Source organism: Camellia sinensis, chromosome 7, assembly GCF_055761805.1.
Source record: "Camellia sinensis isolate YWXY chromosome 7, ASM5576180v1, whole genome shotgun sequence".
Lineage (NCBI taxonomy): Eukaryota > Viridiplantae > Streptophyta > Magnoliopsida > Ericales > Theaceae > Camellia > Camellia sinensis.
The window spans coordinates 62,337,911-62,353,751 of record NC_138967.1 but is presented as its reverse complement, the minus strand read 5'-3'; positions in this window follow the sequence as shown (position 1 = coordinate 62,353,751).

Genomic DNA, 15,841 nt, shown 5'->3' with positions numbered 1-15,841 from the left:
TCTCTAAGATACCAATTCTGGTATGGTTGGAAAAAAATGTTCTCGTTCCCGCCAGCCAACAGTGTTGGAGATCTAGAAAGTAAAATATTTACTCCATCAGAAGCCTTTTACTACCCATGAGAGCATTGCTTTGATGATCATTGGATATTCTATCCATTGGATTGGATCTATAATTTGGAAAATAACTTGACTAGTTATTTCCCAATCTATGTCTTTAAAAAACCACATGTCATGGTTTGCCATGATGGTTATTTTGGGAATTCCATCTTCAAAATTTAATTTATCATAGGATCATTCTAAGATTTGTCTAATCTTATCACAATGATCCTCAACTCGATTTTTAATTATCATAAAAATTTCTTTTGGAAACAAAGTTCTCGCTTTTTCAAAAAGACTAATTCTTTTTATTTGTTCAAAAATTGGATCAGGAAACTCATCTGATATGAGGTCTAGTAGCTGAAGAAAATTGTTCATTTTTTGAAAATTAAAATATTCATTCCAATTCATTTGTTTAAGGATACTGAAACAAGGATTTTGCAAACCTTTTAATTTAGCTGTTTGCTCAGCTAATTTGTTGGCCAGAGCTCCCATGTGTTTTTGAAATTTCACTTTGTTGTCTATAATGTGAGTTTTCCAAACTTCATTGAGTTCTGTATAAATTTCTCTCGATATACTAGGGCTGAAAAAGTCTTTTATTTCAAATTCATCTGGTTTAGATGTCTGAATATTAGCTGGAACTGGGTTAGTTCTCATTTGACATTTTTTTTTTTTTTGATAAACAAGCATAATTGGTGCACTGTAAAAAGCTTTTTTTAGCTTTGGTCATGCTATCATATGATTTATAGCTTGCTCTTGAAAATCTCCAAACTTGCATTTTGCAATCATTCCATTTTGTGTAAATTCCAGGTTGTCTTCCTACAAACACAACATAAACTTTTTCTTGTCTGGGGATTGTTTTTTTAGCAATTGTCACCCAATCTCTTTGAGTGGGTTGTTTACCCTTGTCCATTTTTCCCTCTTGGTCTAGAGGTTTTCTGTAAAAATTAAAATTACTTGTTTAGTAATTTAATTTTTTGAAACAATTTCTACTAAGAAAATCTGTAAGAAAATTGTTAGTACCTTTAGGATGTTCTACCTCAAAAGTATATTCAGAAATTTTATTATACTAGGCTAATCTTCCTCCATGCTCAATAGGTTTTTTTTATTGATCAAGAAATCTCTCACTGCTTTATTATCAATCCATACAATAAAATTTTCTAGGGCTAAATAAATATGAAAAATTTTTATTGCCAATTTTATTGCAAGTAATTTTTTTCAAAAATAATATATTTCTGTTCATTTGGTTTAAATGTTCCAGAATTATATCCACAAATTAATTCTTCGTTTTGTAATTTTATGGGTATTGGATTTTTTTCTTAGTCTAATCCCATTTTCTGATAAAGGTATCTCTTTATCATGCCATAAATTACTTGGTAATCTTGGTTTTCAAGTTAATTATGTTCTAAGACTGATAGCAGATCGGTGTCTGGAAGCAAAAGCGAAAAAACAAATAAAAAATCAAATTTTCAACTCACAATATGGTCAAAAATGTTGTGATTAAATTTTAAAAGAAAATTGAAAAATTGGTCGTAATACATTTCCCAAGCGAAAAGGATTTTCCAAAAAACGCATAAACTATAAATGGAAACCTTAGAAAAAGAACAAAACTTTTTTGAAAAAGAACAAAACTTGTAAATGTTACAATTATTTCAAAAAGAAAAAGTATATTCGAAAAAAGAAACCAACAAGTATTTGAAAAAAGAAAACTTGTAAATGTTACATTTGTAACGAAGAAGGTCACTATGCACCCGAATGCCCAAAAAAGGGAAAAAGTGTAGAACAAATTATCAAAGTTCTTGAAGAACAAGATTTTGAAATAATATATGGCGTAGAAATTTCTGATGAAGAATAAATCTTGTATGAAATTTCAAGTGATAATGAAAGTTCAGATGAAGAACAAATCTTCATGATGACTAATATTGACAATCAAGAAATATCTCAAGAAGCAGATAGTATATCTCCAGAACAATTACAAGCCATTCGACTTGGAGATGTAATTGAAGAAGAAAAAACTTTTACCAAAGGAGAATTAACAAAATTCGAAAAAATGCAAGAAGTTGTTGTGCCAAAAATTTACCAACTTTCAATATTCAACTTCTTTTCAGCAAGAGTGTTTGAACAATACAGTGGCAACACTCAAGCAAAATGGACAGAAGAAGGAAATATTGATATTTCTTTTTTTGATAAGAAAATGGTTGCAAGATGGAAAAAGAAATATCCCGAGATTCAATATATTCATATTGGATTAATACAGATAATCATAACAACCTTATTCTGCCAAGGGATAGATACTCCTATTTTGGCAGTAATTTTTGATAAAAGATTTTCCTACCCAATGAAAACAATCATTGGAGGAATTCAATCTAATTTGGCTTATGGAGTAGTTTGGTTTAACGTTAGACCAAATTTCTTTATTTTCATAAATGATCCTAATCTTGAAGACACAGTCAGAATAAGAATTAAAACACAAGGATTATCAATGAAATCGAATTCCCATGATTTGGCTATTCGTTGGAAAACAATTCACGAATTGACCAAATTTCCTGAAACCAAAACAAGATCAAACGATAATAAAATCGTTGAAATCTTTAAACCAAGACCATCTGACACTGTAATCCAACCACATTTAATGAATTGGAGCGATTTAGAAGTCACTCGACAATAGTTAATCCATGACCTAATGGAACAAGGAGAATCTTCTAAAACAAAAAAATCTTGCACAAATGCAAATACAAGTGTCAGGAAAAAATTTATATATTCAAAATACAATTCCAAAAATTAAAAGATCAACTTCTGTATTTGAAAAAGATTTTCCTAACAAATCATTTTCAAATTTAAGCATTGGTGAATCGAGTAATAATTTTAATTCAAGAATCTATTACTTCAACAAATGTTTAGATTCCTATTTTTTCAGGAACAAGAAGACAATCTGAACATATTAAAAGTCTGCTTATATGTATTATTTTCAAACAAAAAATGATGATATTATTTTTTCTCCTAGCTAAGGAAAAAGAAGATACACATATGTATTGGGAACATTTAATTTTGCAGGTTATAAACCCTATAGCCTCAGTGTTCTCATAAACACATGAGCTACAATCAGCTCATGTAAATGGAATGCCATACCAAAAGAAAAATGGACATTAATGAAGCATCCAATTTTGGTTACTGGAATTGATGGAAATCATACTTCCATACAATTCAAGGCTAAAAATATAGCTATTTGGTTAAATGATAGCAAGTTCATTATACCAAAAATTCTATGTTTTCCTTATATGCATGGCAATCCTTCTAGGAAATAATTTTATATATAAATACCTTCCAATGCAAATATAAGAAAAAGCCATTTCATTAAGCATAAATAATGTCTTAATTCATATTCTTTTGTTAGAACAACATAAATATATTTGTGATAAAGAGTTTGCACCCATTCTGCATGGTGGTTTAACTCCCATCATCAAAATTATTGATGAATCACATTGGATTTATAAAATTCTAGAAGAAAATTTTGTTGGAAATGGTTATTTTTTCCTCAAGTTTGGTCTATTTTTTAGGTGGGCCCCGAGTGTCAATTTACTCGGGTCAAAGTGGTAACGCGTTCTATGCCGCGTTGTGATTCACGTGGTATATTTGGTTGCTCAAAACCATTACCGAGTGAATGGGAAATTGAAGCCAAAGTGTGCTCCATGGAAATGGAGTTTTGGTGGAAATTCCTTAAGGTTGTAAATTGGCTTGTCCCACATTGATTTGGTGGGAGGTTTTGAAAGGGTTTATAAGGCTTAGGGTGAGATACTTGGGGTGTGCCCCAAGGGGTACCCAAGTGTTTTAGAGGGAGAGGTTATGGGCAAAATGGGCTAGACCCATTGGACCCAAAAATCACCACACGCGCGCGCGCGCCGCCGCCGTCCGGCCGGTCGGGCGGGCTGGGCTTGGGCGCGGGTGCATGGTGTGTGGTTGGGTTGGGCTTCTAATCTTTTTGGGCCAAACCAACAGGTATGATACCTGTTCAATTCAAAACCAAGAGCTACATACCTGTTTAATTCAAAATGAAGAGCCACCTTCACATCTATAAATAGGACCACCCTCATTTGATGTTTGCATTCAGAAATTTCGTATTTCACTTCTGTTTTCTATTCTTCATCTTGCTGCATTTTATTTTCAAAAGAAAGAGTGTAAACACTTAGTGTGTTCGTAAGGCAAACAATTAGTAGTGCTGCTATTGTTTGTGGAAGATCATTTCATCCTGGGAGATAGACGTCCGAATTCTGAAAGCACCGTGGAGAGGACGAATCTGTCTTAAGGACACAGTGTTAAACACTGGACTTGATCAGAAAAATAATTCGAAGAAATTAAATCAAGTAAGTTATTTAATTACTTTCAGTGTTGTTTTTATTTGTTCATTTATTCAGATTTTAATTTTGTTTTTGTAACAAAATAAAATCTGTTTGTTTTTTTTTTATTTATTTATTTTTATTTCGAGTTTGATTTTTGTAATCAAACATATTCTCTCATTTTCTCTATTTCTTTTATTCTGGTTGTTGTTTTGTACACAACAGAATTAAATCCTTTTAAATACGGTGAAGATTGTCCTACAATCTTAAGACAGACTCCTTTTTGGGTATCTTCATTGTATTTAATTTTTTGTGTTTTCAAATTAATATTCTGGTTGGAAAAACAAATAGTGATTTATGCTATTTGACAGATAGTAGTAATATACTGTCTCTTTTCTTTGACAACTACTAGTAGTACGATACTGGTGTCATTAACAATTCAGAATATTATTTGGTATTACAGAAAATTCTTGTGATATTTTATTTTTCAAGTTTTAGTAACAAGGAAAATAAAATTATTTTGTTGTTATAATTATTTTCTGGTTTTAGTAACTAGAAAATTAATTTGTGTTTTAATATTTTCTGATTTTTGTAATCAGAGATTATGGCTACTACAACTGAAACTACATCTGGCAGTGGTACTCCTATTGTTACACCTACATCGGTCCCTATCCAGAACCATGTTCATGTACCAATCAATCATGGAGAAAAACCGGAAAAATTTAATGGTACCGAGTTTAAGAGATGGCAGCAGAAGATGCTGTTCTATCTTACAACTCTTAATTTGGCACGGTTTCTCCATGAAGAGGCTCCAGCACTTAAAGAGGGTGAAAGTGATCGGCAAGTTGTTGCCGCTGTAGATGCTTGGAAACATTCAGATTTCCTGTGCAGAAACTACATCCTAAATGGCCTTGACAATATGCTGTATAATGTATACAGTCCTCTAAAAACAGCAAAAGAATTGTGGGATTCTTTGGAGAAGAAATACAAGACAGAAGATGCCGGCACGAAGAAATTTGTCGTCGGTAAATTTCTGGACTTTGTTATGGTAGACTCCCAAACGATAATATCTCAAGTTCAAAGTTTTCAAATAATTTTGCATGATATTCATTCAGAAGGTATGTCTCTTAGCGAGTCATTCCAAGTCGCAGCTTTAGTGGAAAAGTTACCACCGGCTTGGAAAGATTTCAAAAATTATTTAAAACATAAACGCAAAGAGATGACTATGGATGAATTGATTGTAAGATTAAGAATTGAAGAAGATAACCGAAAGGCTGAAAAGAGGAATGGGAAAAATCCCATTGAGTCCAAGGCAAATGTGGTTGAACAAGTTCATAAACCACATAACAAAAAGAGGAAGTTTACTGGAGATGGTCCTAAACAAGGCGATAGTAGCAAGAAGTTCAAAGGAAAATGCTATAACTGTGGCAAAACTGGACATCGAGCTTCTGACTGCCGCCGCCCTAAAAAGAATCATGGAAGTACAAGTAAGAAGACCACCAATCAGGCCAATGTAACAGAATTGGATTACATCTCTGACGGAGTGAATGACATCAACCTTTCTGCTGTGGTGTCTGAGGCTAACTTGGTTGGAAATCCCAAAGAGTGGTGGGTTGACACTGGAGCAACTCGTCACATATGTGCGGACAAGAAGATGTTCACTACCTACAATGAGGCTGCAAATGGTGAACAACTTTTCATGGGAAATTCTTCTACTTCTGCTGTGGCTGGACAAGGGAAAGTAATCTTGAAGATGACATCAGGGAAAGAACTGACCCTCAACAACGTACTACATGTACCTGACATCCGGAAGAATTTAGTTTCTGGGTCTTTGTTAAGTAAAAATGGTTTTAGGCTTGTATTTGAGTCTGATAAGTTTGTATTAACAAAGAGTGGTATGTATGTTGGTAAGGGATACATGAGTGATGGTCTCTTTAAGTTAAATGTAATGACAGTTGTACCGAAAGTTGCTATGAATAAGAATAACACATCTTTTGTTTATATTCTTGAGTCAAATTTATGGCATGGTAGATTAGGACATGTGAATTTTGATGCTTTGCGTAGATTAATTGGTTTAGATTATATACCAAAGTTTGAAATTAATCCTAATCATAAATGTGAAATTTGTGTAGAAGCGAAACTAACTAAGGCTCCATTTAAATCGGTTGAAAGAAAAACCGAACCTCTAGAATTAATTCACACTGATGTATGTGATTTAAAGTTTATTCAAACTAGAGGTGGCAAAAAGTATTTCATAACATTTATCGATGATTGCACAAGATATTGTTATGTTTATTTACTTAGAAGTAAAGATGAAGCCTTAGAAATGTTTAAACTCTACAAAACAGAAGTTGAAAATCAACTTGGTAAAACCATTAAAATGGTTAGAAGTGATAGGGGTGGTGAATATGATGCACCATTAAATGAATTTTGTGCACAACATGGCATTATTCACCAAACTACAGCCCCTTATTCTCCACAGCAAAATGGAATTGCTGAAAGGAAGAATAGAACTCTAAAAGAAATGATGAATGCCATGTTACTAAGTTCAGGCTTACCACAGAACTTGTGGGGGGAAGCAATATTGTCTGCTAATTATGTTCTTAATAGAATACCCCACAAGAAAACCAAAAGCATTCCTTATGAATTGTGGAAAGGTCGACCACCTTCCTACAAATACTTAAAAGTGTGGGGGTGTTTGGCAAAAGTTGAAGTACCTGTTCCTAAAAAGACTAAAATTGGACCAAAAACAGTAGATTGTGTGTTTATTGGTTATGCTCAGAATAGTAGTGCATATCGGTTTCTGACTTATAAATCAGATATACCTGATATAAATGTGAACACTATTATAGAGTCAAGGAATGCTGTGTTTTTTGAACATGTCTTTCCTTACAAGAAAGGACAGGAATTAAGTTCACAGAAAAGAACTTATGATTGTACACAAAGTCAAGAGACTAATGACAATCAAACACAAGAGACTAGTAATAGTCTCGACCAACAGGATTTAACTAATGATGAACCAAGACGAAGTAAAAGAGCGAGAACATCAAAATCCTTTGGTCCAGATTTTCTGACATACTTGTTAGAAAATGAACCTCAAAGCTTTAAGGCAGCAATGACAGGTCCTGAAGCACCTTTGTGGAAAGAGGCTGTTAATAATGAAATTGAATCCATTATGCAAAATCATACTTGGGAATTGGTGGATCTTCCACCAGGTTCTAAACCTCTTGGATATAAATGGATATTCAAGAGAAAAATGAAAGCAGATGGTTCAATTGACAAGTATAAAGCAAGACTTGTTGTTAAAGGTTACAGACAAAAGGAAGGTCTGGATTATTTTGACACATATTCCCCTGTGACAAGAATAACATCCATTCGCATGCTTATTGCTATAGCAGCGTTGTTTAATTTAGAAATACATCAAATGGATGTTAAGACAGCTTTCTTAAACGGTGATCTAAATGAAGAGATCTATATGGAACAACCCGAAGGGTTTGTAGTATCAGGGCAAGAAAAGAAAGTTTGTCGACTTGTAAAATCCCTTTATGGATTAAAACAAGCACCTAAGCAATGGCATGAAAAATTTGATCATGCAATGCTTACTAATGGGTTTAAGATAAACGAATGTGACAAATGCGTCTATGTTAAGAACACTGACCAAGGATATGTCATAGTTTGTCTTTATGTGGATGACATGCTTATCATTGGAAGCAGTCAAAACATGATCAAATCAACTGAGCAGATGCTTAACAAAAGATTTGATATGAAAGATATGGGGGTCGCAGATGTTATATTAGGAATGAAAATTACTAAAACATCTGACGGATATGCATTATCTCAATCTCATTATATTGAGAAAATTCTTGATAAATTTATCAAGGATGATTTGAATTTAGCTAGAACACCTGTAGACATTAGTCTTTATTTATCGAAAAATAAAGGTGATGCAGTGTCTCAGTTAAAATACTCCCAAATCATTGGAAGCCTAATGTACCTAATGAATTGTACTCGTCCTGATATAGCTTATGCTATAAGTAAATTGAGTAGGTACACTAGTAACCCTGGAGAAGACCATTGGAAAGCGATCATTCGAGTTCTTAGATATCTAAGATTTACTCGTGATCATGGTTTGAACTTTACTCGATATCCAGCAGTACTCGAAGGCTATTGTGATGCCAATTGGATATCGGATACTAAAGATTCAAAATCCACTAGTGGATATGTTTTTACTCTAGGAGGCGCTGCTGTTTCTTGGAAGTCCACGAAACAAACGTGCATCGCACGATCCACAATGGAATCCGAGTTCATTGCTTTAGACAAAGCAGGTGAAGAAGCAGAATGGCTTCGTCACTTCTTAGAAGACATTCCAATGTGGCCAACACCTGTGCCAGCTATTTGCATTCATTGTGATAGTCAATCTGCAATAGGCAGGGCACAGAATCATATGTATAATGGTAAGTCACGACATATTCGTCGTCGACATAATACCGTAAGGCAATTGTTGTCAAACGGAATAATCTCAATAGATTATATAAAATCTAAAGAGAATATTGCGGATCCGTTAACAAAAGGTTTGACAAAAGAGCTAGTGTATAGTTCATCGAAGGGGATGGGATTAAAGCCTATTACATAAGTGTCGTCATAATGGTAACCCTACTTATATGACTGGAGATCCCAAGAACTAAGTTCAAAGGGACAACTAAGTTATGTATGGCTCGCCAGAAATCACCAAGGGATTAAAATTCCTACCCATTCCTATGGTGAGAGTGATATCTGCAACATATGTTGTCTGCAGGGGTATAAGGATAAGCTTTGCTTTTAATGATTACTTATATCTTGATTAAGACATAAAATCAAGACGAGTATAAGGAGATACTCACAATAAGAATCACCTATATGAGTGTTGAACTGGGGCCGGTTCTCTGAGAATGCAAAGGCTAAATTCTCTAGAAACACTTATGAAAACCAGGCGCGTTCAAGGACAAAATGAACACAACAGTGAGAACCACGATGTGTTAGAAGATATTTTGTGTGAAATCTATTGTCTTGGCTTACACAAACGGCTGAACAATTCAAGGCATCGCGTCCATTGGTTAGCCAGTAAGTCCGATAGGTTATCACTAGGGAAGGTTCAAAGCCGAAAACTACCTATCCTGATGCAAGATATTTTCGACTTATACTCTTTCGTTAAGTCTGCATATTGTTGCATTTCCGTTGTCATCAAATTCCATTCATGTGGGGAATTGTTGGAAATGGTTATTTTTTCCTCAAGTTTGGTCTATTTTTTAGGTGGGCCCCGAGTATCAATTTACTCGGGTCAAAGTGGTAACGCGTTCTATGCCGCGTTGTGATTCACGTGGTATATTTGGTTGCTCAAAACCATTACCGAGTGAATGGGAAATTGAAGCCAAAGTGTGCTCCATGGAAATGGAGTTTTGGTGGAAATTCCTTAAGGTTGTAAATTGGCTTGTCCCACATTGATTTGGTGGGAGGTTTTGAAAGGGTTTATAAGGCTTAGGGTGAGATACTTGGGGTGTGCCCCAAGGGGTACCCAAGTGTTTTAGAGGGAGAGGTTATGGGCAAAATGGGCTAGACCCATTGGACCCAAAAATCACCACACGCGCGCGCGCCGCCGCCGCCGCCGTCCGTCCGGTCGGTCGGGCGGGCTGGGCTGGGCTGGGCGCGGGTGCGTGGTGTGTGGTTGGGTTGGGCCAAAAACATTTGAATTTAATTTTATTTTTTATTAAAATAAAATCCATAATTCAAATTAAATTGGTTTGGATTATTTGTTCATCCAAACAGGGCCCTTCCCGGTTTCAAACAGAAATAAACTGTTTTGGAATTAGTGCACACCCAAACAGGGCCCTTCCCGGTTTCAAACAGAAATAAACTGTTTTGGAATTAATGCACACCCAAACAGGGCCCTTCCCGTTTTACTATCTGTTTGAATTGATTCAAATCTGTTTGAATTCAAAACCCAACAGGTATGATACCTGTTCAATTCAAAACCAAGAGCTACATACCTGTTTAATTCAAAATGAAGAGCCACCTTCACATCTATAAATAGGACCACCCTCATTTGATGTTTGCATTCAGAAATATCGTATTTCACTTCTGTTTTCTATTCTTCATCTTGCTGCATTTTATTTTCAAAAGAAAGAGTGTAAACACTTAGTGTGTTCGTAAGGCAAACAATTAGTAGTGCTGCTATTGTTTGTGGAAGATCATTTCATCCTGGGAGATAGACGTCCGAATTCTGAAAGCACCGTGGAGAGGACGAATCTGTCTTAAGGACACAGTGTTAAACACTGGACTTGATCAGAAAAATAATTCGAAGAAATTAAATCAAGTAAGTTATTTAATTACTTTCAGTGTTGTTTTTATTTGTTCATTTATTCAGATTTTAATTTTGTTTTTGTAACAAAATAAAATCTGTTTGTTTTTTTTTTTATTTATTTATTTTTATTTCGAGTTTGATTTTTGTAATCAAACATATTCTCTCATTTTCTCTATTTCTTTTATTCTGGTTGTTGTTTTGTACACAACAGAATTAAATCCTTTTAAATACGGTGAAGATTGTCCTACAAATTTTAGTGAAAATCCATTAAAACTGTGGCAACGTAGTTCGCATTATTGTAGTTCAAAATTGAAAAAACCCTAATGTTATCATTAGAGTAAGACCAATGATCTATACTAGACAAGATATAGATAAATTTGATATTCAACTCCATGAACTTTTAGACAAAAAGTTAATCAAAGAAACTAGATGCCTTCACTCTAGTCCAGCTTTTATGATAAGAAACTATGCTGAAATTAAAAGAGGAAAAGCCAGAATGGTAGTCAACTATAAACAACTAAAATGAAAATTTAGAATTTGATGGATATTTTATTTCACGAAAAGATGTTTTAATTAACTTAACCAAAGGATCAAAAATCTTTAGCAAATTTGATTGTAAGAGTGGATTTTGGCAAATTCAATTGACTGAAGAGTCAAAAAAATTGGCATCTTTTAGTACACTTAAAGAACATTACCATTGGAATGTTATGTCTTATGGGTTAAATATAGCACCACAGGTATTTCAATGGTGGATGGATACAATTTATAAAGATCTTAAAGATTGTTGTGTAGTTTATATTGATGATATACTTATCTTCTCTAAAACCCGGGAGGAGCATAAAAAACATTTAAAATTACTTTGTGAAAAATTCCAAAAACATGGAATTTTTTTGTCTCCAAAAAAGGTTGAACTAGAAAAAGAATCAATTAAATTTTTAGGAATAATTTTAGACCAAAAAGGTTTAAAATTACAAGAACGTATTTTGTCCAAAATACAAGATTTTCTTGATACTCTTGAAAATATAACACAATTATAGAGTTTATTAGGTATTTTAAATTATGGACGGAATTTTATAAAAAATCTTTCAAAAATAGAAATTCATTGGTTAACCAAATTAAGGGAAAATGTTATTTTTGAATGGACAGCAGAAGATGTTGCTTTAATTAAACAAATTAAAGAAAATGTTAAAACTTTATCAGCTATTTATCTTCCTAAAACAGGTGATAAATTAATTTTAGAAACAGATGCCTCAAAAGCATGCTGGGGATGTGTTCTTAAAGCAATACCAAGTAACTTATGACATGATAAAAAGATACTTTTATCAGAAAGTGGGATTAGACCAATAAAAAATTCAATACCCATAAAATTACAAAAAGAAGAATTAATTTGTGGATATAATTCTGGAACATTTAAACCAAACGAACAGAAATATATTATTCTTGAAAAAGAATTACTTGCAATAAGATTGACAATAAAAGTTTTCGTATTTATTTAGCTCCAGAAAATTTTATTCTACACACTGATAATTAAACAATAAGAGATTTCTTGATCAATAAAAAACCTATTGAGTATGGAAAAAGATTGGTCTGGTATAATAAAATTTTTGAATATATTTTTGAGGTAGAACATCTTAAAGGTACTGACAATTTTCTTGTAGATTTTCTTAATAGAAATTGTTTCAAAAAATTAAATTACTAAACAAGTAATTTTAATTTTTGCAGAAGACCTCTAGACCAAGAGGAAAAAATGGACAAGGGTAAACAACCCGCTCAAGGAGATTGGGTGACAATTGCTAAAAAAGCAATCCCCAGACAAGAAAAAGTTTATATTGTGTTTGCAGGAAGACAACCTAGAATTTACACAGAATGGAATGATTGTAAAACGCAAGTTTGGGAATTTTTAGGAGCAAGCTATATAGTGCACCAGCTATGCTTGTTTATCAAAAAAAAAAATTTGTCAAATGAGAACTAACCTAATTCCAACTAATATTCAGACATCTAAACCAAATGAATCTGAAATAAAAGAATTTTTCAACCCTGGTATATCCAAAGAAATTTATACAGAACTCAATGGAGTTTGAAAAACTCACATTATAGACAACAAAGTGAAATTTCGAAAACACATGGGAGTTCTGGCCAACAAATTAGCTGAGCAAACAGCTAAATTAAAAGATTTGCAAAATCTTTGTTTCAGTATCCGTAAACAAATGAATTGGAATGAAGATTTTAATTTTGAAAAAATAAACAATTTTTTTTAGCTATCAGACCTCATATCAAATGAGTTTTCTAATCCAGTTTTTGAACAAATAAAAAAAAATTGTCTTTTTGAAAAAGCGAGAACTTTGCTTCCAAGAGAAATTTTTATGACAATCAAAAATCAAGTTGAGAATCATCGTGATAAGATTGGACAAACCTTAGAACGATCGTATGATAAATTAAATTTTAAAGATGGAATTTCCAAAATAACCATCATGGCAAACCATGACATGTGGTTTTTTGAAGACATAGATTGGGGAATAACTATTCAAATTATTTTCCAAATTTTAGATCCAATCCAATGGATAGAATATCCAATGATCATCAAAGCAATGCTCTCATGGGTAGTAAAAGGCTTCTGATGGAATAAATATTTTACTTTCTAGATCTCCGGCACTGTTGTTTGGCGGGAATGAGAATATTTTTTTTTAACCATACCAGATTTGGTATCTTAAAGAAACTGAAGATTTTGAATTTGAAGATGATTATTTAGATGAAGATCGTCGGAGAGAGCGATTGGAAAATATTCAAAAACTTTCTTTGACAGAATATTGGATAGACAGTCTAATATATGTTTCACAGGCAGCGTCCAATATCCATAACTCAGCAAAATTGCCATTCATGGTCACAGATGGTAGAATACTATTTGTAACCCATTTTTTCATAACATATCAAAGGTCTCATACACAAATTAATGAGGCTCTTGACATGTTATTAAATCTCAAAAAGAGAAATAATTTGGATCTTCTGTTGGAATTAGCCATGACCGTGGATGATGTAGAACATTTTCGGAATAAGCAATACAACCAAGATCTTGATTCCCCTCCATCAGAGACTGATAAAGAGTATCACAATCTCATAAACCGGATGGAAGCATAGTGGACCCCACTATCACATGTAGCTGCCTCCTGATCGACTCTAACCTTATCTAGGACACGTGGAGCAACCTGCATTATTAGGCGGAAAGTGATCAGACAAATCCTTTCAACTGACGTTACAAGACAGAAAAGATCAGCCAAATCTTATCTGTTTCAGTCTATCCCTTTGAAAACTGAGGAGGTTCTTATAATTCTAGTTTGTTAGAATATGACCAATAATGGTAGGTTTTTATTTATGGTTCTCAAGACTATTTTTGATCTTGTATTTATTTTTTGTAAAACTTTTGTCCAAGCCTATGTCTAGGCTTATAGCCTTTGGTAGAAAGGTGCAAAATTTTGGCCGTATTGATGTGCTAATTTTCTACAATGTAATAATGTTAGGATAGACTAGGATGACTTTATGGTTTTGTTTGTATATATAAGATGTATTCTACAAATTGGCATTCAAGCCAATGAATGAAGCAATGTAAATTCTCTCCATCCTTTTGTTGCCTACTTCGTCTCTAACTTCTCTTAACACCATAACTCCATCATAATTCCATAATAAAAATAATAGAAAGCTCCTTTCCGGCGCAAACTCTTTATCACAAATATATTTATGTTGTTCTAACAAAGGAATATGAATTAAGACATTCTTTATGCTTAATGAATGGCTTGTTCCTGTATTTGCATTGGAAGGTATTTATATATAAAATTATTTCCAAGAAGGAAATCACCATGCATATAAGGAAAACATAGAATTTTTGATATAATAAACTTGCTACCATCTAACCAAATAGCAATATTTTTAGCCTTGAATTGTATGGAAGTATGATTTCCATCAATTTCAGTAACCAAAATTGGATGTTTCATTAATGCCCATTTTTCTTTTGGTATGGCATTCCATTTACATGAGCTAATTGTAACTCCTATGTCTATGAGAACACTGAGGCTATAGGGTTTATAACCTGCAAAATTAAATGTTCCCAATACATATGTGTATCTTCTTTTTCCTTAGCTAGGAGAAAAAATAATATCATCATTTTTTGTTTGAAAATGATACATATAAGCAGACTTAATATGTTCAAATTGTCTTCTTATTCCTAGAAAAATAGGAATATGAACATTTGTTGAACTAATAGATTCTTGATTAGAATTATTACTCGATTCACCAATGCTTAAATTTGAAAATGATTTGTTAGGAAAATCTTTTTCAAATACAGAAGTTAATCTTTTAATTTTTGGAACTGTATTTTGAATATATAAATTTTTTCCTGACACTTGTATTTGCATTTGTGCAAGATTTTTTGTTTTAGAAGATTCTCCTTGTTCCACTAGGTCATGGATTAACTATTGTTGAGAGACTTCTAAATCGCTCCAATTCATTAAACGCGGTTGGATTACCGTGTCAAATGGTCTTGGTTCAAAGATTTCAACGATTTTATTATTGTCTGATCTTGTTTTGGTTTCAAGAAATTTGGTCAATTCATGAATTGTTTTCCAATGAATAGCCAAATTATGGGAATTTGATTTCATTTCTAATCCTTGTGTTTTAATTCTTATTCTAACTGTGTGTCACGCCCTCAAAAATAAACCCATCATAACATACATTCACGCTAAAGAGAAGAGATTTCATATTACAATCATCAAAGTATTCATACAAAAGGTATTACATGTTCACAACAAAAGTAAATGCCCTATAGGCTTACAACTTTCCAAGTCAACTCTTGGTTACAAAAAGGAGAGTACTAACTCTACACAAAATAAGCCCTTGGCTTGATATACATGTAATACGACAAAAACAACAAAAAAGAATCTAACAGCCTCAAGCCTCCCAAGCTACGTCCTTGGAGATGGCATAACACCTGTACCTGAAAATGATGTCCCATATAGGGTGAGCCAACGCCCAGTAGAGATATGCTAAACATAATATGTGCGATAACTAAAACATTAGCATTTGA